Source organism: Papio anubis, chromosome 15, assembly GCF_008728515.1.
Source record: "Papio anubis isolate 15944 chromosome 15, Panubis1.0, whole genome shotgun sequence".
In the NCBI taxonomy this organism is placed as follows: Eukaryota; Metazoa; Chordata; class Mammalia; order Primates; family Cercopithecidae; genus Papio; species Papio anubis.
Genome location: NC_044990.1, coordinates 21,431,534 through 21,437,533, shown reverse-complemented (window position 1 = coordinate 21,437,533; position 6,000 = coordinate 21,431,534).

The following is a 6,000-nucleotide window of genomic DNA, read 5'->3' as shown; positions in this document are numbered from 1 at the left end:
GGGGAACATTTTAAACTCCCAGAGTCTAGGCTGCACCCCAGACCAATAAACTCAGAATCCTGGGGTAGGACCCAATCCTCAGTGATGCTAAAACCTGCCCGGTGATTCCAAAGTATAGCCAACATTGAGAACCATTGATTTTCCAGCTGCTAGTCAACAGCATTTCCCCCTTGTCCATGACAATATTCTTGATTGGACTTCAGATTCAGAGGCTCAGATATGTCTGTCTGTTCTTACACTGTTAGTGTTGACCTTATATACTGGGACATTGGCCCAGCTCAGTAATATCCATCCCTGGAAACCATGCACTCTTACTAACTAAACTTCTGAAACTGGAGTGAGCAGGGAGAGAATTCTAGTTCTCCTTTGATAGTGTTAAATTTGCGCCTACAATTTAAAGCTGTGGACAAGGCTACCCAAACCCTTTTTGATCTAAACTTACTACTGTGCAATCTCATTTAATCACCTGGCTTTGGATATACTCTATGTGACAATGAGTTCCAAACTCATATCTTCAATCTGGGCATTTTCCCTGAATTCCACACTTGCACTTCAATAACTTACTCCACTTGGATATTTAGCAGGCTCTCAAAATGTAACAAGTCCAAACATGAGCTCATGACAATACCTTGGTTCACCACGACTACCAGAAACGCTTCTCACAGCCTTCCCCAACTTAGCTGATGAAAACTCCATCCTGCCAGTGATAGAAATTTGAACCTTGATATCATCCTTGAATCTTTCTCTATACCTGACATCCAATCTGTTCTTGTTCATCTTACTTTTTATTTTTTATTTTATTTTTTTTTTTTGAGACGGAGTCTAGCTCTGTCACCCAGGCTGGAGTGCAGTGGCCAGATCTCAGCTCACTGCAAGCTCCGCCTCCCGGGTTTACACCATTCTCCTGGCTCAGCCTCCCGAGTAGCTGGGACTACAGGCACCTGCCACCTCGCCCGGCTAGTTTTTTGTATTTTTTTAGTAGAGACGGGGTTTCACCGTGTTAACCAGGATGGTCTCGATCTCCTGACCTTGTGATCCGCCCGTCTCGGCCTCCCAAAGTGCTGGGATTACAGGCTTGAGCCACCGCGCCCGGCCTCATCTTACTTTTTAAATCCTGTTCATTATACTTTACAAATATATCCCGAATCTCACCACTTCTCACCATCTCTGCTGCACCATGCTGGCCCAAGCTGCTATCATTTTTCATCTGAATTATTGCAACAGCCTCCCAACCGGTCTCCCTGCTTCCACCCTTGCCTTTTGTCTTAGACAACTTGGGCTGACATAACAAAACACCATAGATTGAGTAGCTTAAACAACTAAAAATTATTTCCTGACATATCTAGAAGCTTGAAGTCCACCAAGTTGTTAGCAGGGTCGATGTCTGGTGAGGACTCTCCCCTGGAGTTGCAGAAGGCTTCCTTCTCACTATCCTCATACAGCCATTCCTCTGTGCTCACATGGAAAGAAAGAGATCTCTCTCTCTCTTCCTTTTCTTATAAGACCACTAATCTCATCATGAGGGCCCCACCCTCATGACCTCATCTAAACCTCATCTAAACAAAGGCCATACCTCTATATACCATTGCGTTGGGGGTTAGGGTTCAACACAGGAATTTAGGGAGGACAAAAACCTTCAATCTATAACATTTTCCTTCAGTCTGTTTTCAGTCTAACAGCCCGAGTGATGATGTTAAAACATGTAACACCATGTTCCTTTCCACAAAATCTTTCAAACATTTCCCGTTTCATGCAGAATAAATGCCAAAGGCTTTACTATGACTTAAAAGACACTATACTGTATGGCCCACATGTTATGTTATGTTATATTTCTATCCTCATTTCCTCCTGCTCTCTCCCTCTGCTCATGTTGGCCTTTTTGAGGTTCATCAAACACTGGCACTCTCCCACCCAGGGTCTTTGACTTCTTTTCCCTCTGCTCACAGCTGATATGCAGCTGGGGCTCCACGTGAGGCCCTGATGAATGTTTATGACCTGTCTCAGTGTTTATTTGTTTGGGCACCTATTCTGGTTTGTCAGTGCCCGTGGCATACTGGTTGATAAACACTTTGACTATAAACGTGATTTTACCCAAAATACTCTTCCTGTACTCACACATCCTTTACGTCCCTACTCAGAGGCCACATTAATACTTCTCCTGGCCACGCCATCTAAAATTTCATATACCACATCCCATTCTCTTTTCTTATTTTCTTTTTGAGATGGGATCTTGCTCTGTCACCCAGGCTGGAGTGCAGTACCATGATCTCGGCTCACTGAAGCCTCGACCTCCTGAGCTCAAGCAATCCTCCTGCCTCAGCCTCCCAAGTCCCAAGCTGAGACCACCACGACACGCCACCACACCTCTAATTTTGGTATTTTTTGTAGGGAAGCGATCTCATCATATTGCCCAGGTTGGTCTTGAACTCCTGGCCTCAGGTGATCCATCCACCTTGGTCTCCCAAAGTGCTAGGATTACATGCGTGAGTCATCACGCCCACCCTAGTTCTCTTTTCACTTTAATTTCCTCTTCTCAATTCTTGTCTTAGTTATCTATTGCTTATAACAAATTATCCTGACAGATAGTGGCTTAAAACAACATTAAATAGTTATTTTCTCAAATAATTTCTAAGAGTCAGAAATTCAGGAGCAGCTTAGCTGCATGTTTCTGCCTCAGGTTGCAGTCAAGATGTCAACTAGAATTGTAGTCAACTTGATGGGGGCTGAAGGTTACACCAGATAGTCCTGTTCAATGTTGGAGGAAACAAACAGCATAGGAATATAAATGCCTGAAGGCAAGAGCCATTGGAGGCCTCTTTGGAGGCTAGCTATTACAGTATGCCTACATCTAATTAAGACCACATTTCTCAGTTTCTCTTGTGACTGGGTTTGGTCATGTGACTAAATTTTGGCCAGTGAAACATAAATAAAAGCATTGTATGCAATCTTTAGGTTGTACCCTTAAAGGGAATGAACTTGCCCTCCAGTATCCTTTTCCCCCTTCTCACTGGCTACATTGTGTATGTGTTGGATGCAAATAAGAGCAACATGGTAGATAGGGCAGAGCAAAGCAACTGAAGAAGCCTAGATCCTTGACTCCATTAAGTCTTCATCCTAGCCCCTGGCCTGCATATGCCTGGACTGGTATCTCAGAGCAAACTTCCATGTGTTTAAACTATAGCTATTTTCATTCTCTACAATTGCAGCTGAGCCTAAAGTTTAACTAACATAAGTTATATAACTTATATAAGATGAGTTAGACAGAAGTCCAACGACACATGGGGATGGCCTGAGGAAGTAAGATAATGGCCAACTAGTACTTACAGAATAACAAATATAGCAACTCCTCATATGTAGTATTACATTGTAGGAATATACTGCAATTTATTCCTCTATGGTTGATAGGCATTTGAGTAGTTTCTAGTTTTACACTCCAATGAATAATGCTGATATGAACATTTTCATATACGACTTTTGGTGAATACATGTGCACAGTTGTGTTGGACATCTGGGAATGGAATTGCTGGATATAAAAACATTCAGCCTTAGATGATTCTGCTAAACTGTTTTCCAAAAAGGTTGTATTAATTTACAAGTCCACTAGCAGAGTGCAAGAATTTTAGTTGTTTCACATCTTTGCCTAAAACAGTCTTTCTCTTCCATTGTAACCATTTTGTTGAATGTATAGAGATACCTCATTATGATTGTAGCTTGCATTTCCTCTGTGACAAATTAAGTTCCTTTTTATATATTTGTTAGTCATTTGGATATTTGTGTGTACGTGTGTAAAGTGCTTGTTCAAGTTTGCTCTGCTTACTTTGTTTTTTCAGAGCTTAAATAATAATGATCACTGTATTTATTGAATATACTATGTTGGATACATGATATGAAGCATTTCATACTTACCTAATGTATACAACCACACTATTCAGTAGGTCATGTAAATATTACTCCTGTTTCACAGGAGAAGAAACTGAGGCCCTGAGATGTTCAGTAATTTGCCCAAAGTCACTCAGTTGTATAAAATCTAAACACAGGACTATTTGACAAAACCAAGCTTGGGAACAGCAAACCTTCGCTAGAAGCAGGTTCGCTTAAATTGTTAATCCCTAGAGAACCCCACTGCATGGGCTGGCATCAAAGAAAGTTCACGCCAAACATCAGACACAGGAGTCCATATATTTATGCCCACTGCATCGTGGGCTACTATTTAGGTCCACCATATACTACTGGTCATCTACTTCTCTGAGTTTAATGAGACAGAACACACTCACACACAAGTTATATGAAACTGGTTTACTACTTACAGACAGCAAAGAACAGAAGATATCTCAGATCCATTGTGAACAAGTCCCTAAGGCTCAAGAAAGCTACCAGGAGGATGCCCACTGTGCATGCCCCACTTGCACCACAGCTGAGGGACCCCGAAAAGCAGTCTGCCCTGGGTATGCACTTTAGAGGCCATGCCACTGGGCAAAGCTTTGAAGGACATCCTGCTTCTAGGGGACAGAGGAACAAAGCCTGAAGGTCCCAGGCAAGTCCCTCTCAGCCTTAAAGATGTACAGATATGTTTGGAGCTGTGGCTCAAGCCATCCAGTGACTTTGGGAGGCCGAGGCGAGCGGATCACGAGGTCAGGGAGATCGAGACCATCTTGAGCACAGAAACTGCTCTACTAAAAATACACAAAAATCAGCCGGGCGCGGTGGCGTGGCGCCTGTAGTCCTTAGGCTACTGAGGCCGAGGCAGTGAGAATGGCCTGAACCTGGGAGTGCAGGAGGCTGCAGCAGCTGAGATTCGCCACCGCACTCCAGCCTGGGTGACACAGCCGGTGACTCCGCCTCCCAAAAAAAAAAAAAAAAAAAAAAAAAAAGATGTTACATTGCTTAGGAGGGACAGAAACAAGGCCTGGGCTATTTCAGGCAGTTTCTTTCTATCTCAGGATACAACATTCCCAGCACATGACAACGACGTGCAAGAAATGAGGGAGAACTGGATTGGTCTAGTTTTTATATATTTGTTAGCCATTTGGATATTTGTGTGTATGTGTGTAAAGTGCTTATTCAAGTATTTTGCTCTGCTTACTTTGTTTGCATAGGACCACTCACTGTCTTCACACTGCACATAACCTCATTACCTTAACCATTCTCATCACTCTCTCTCGGTCAAGAATTGTCTCACTGGTAATTCAAGGAGAGGAGCCATATATTTAGGTAGGTGCAAAAGTAAATGTGGTTTTTACCATTATTTTTAATGATAAAAACTGCAATTATTTTTGCACCAACCTAATAATTGGTGGGCTACTGGGGACTATTCTGAAAAGTCTTGAACTCTAACCCATGTGATGTGCCTATGGCGAATCCCAACCCTATATCCCAGTCCTGGAAACATGAAAGGTCATGGAAATTCCTAATAAGACTCCTTTTCTAAGTCAAGTCAAACCGGAGAACCCAAGGCCTTATCCACAGAAATGAAATTCTTGTTAGCTACCAGAAGATATCAGGATGGAACATTGTCACAAAATGTCTATGGAATGCCCGGTGTCTCCTAGTTATGACGACAGAGTTCCAGCTTCACTGGAAACTGTATTCTGTGCCAGGCATTTCTATATTGGTAAGAAAAGCTATAAACACTTTTCTATATGAAAAGTGAAAGGTGAACACACAGAATCTTGTTATTCCAGCTTCATATTTAAGAGCATCTAATCACTTTATTTTAAACAAGGAGACAGAGGCTAGAGAAGCCAAATGACTCACCAGCATTGTGCACAAACTACTGGCATAGCTAGAACATAAATTTAAGTCTTCTGAGCCCCAAGTTTAGCTTTTCATATTTTGGAAGATGATTGTGACAAAATGTCTCTTTTGACAAAATTCAGAATTTGGCATGTTTTTTACTTATTATAATTATCCCAATGAGCAGCTGTGCATTACTTTATAAAATCAAAATGATTATGTCAAAGTTTCTGAACCTATCAGAATCAACATTAATAAAAATCTTAA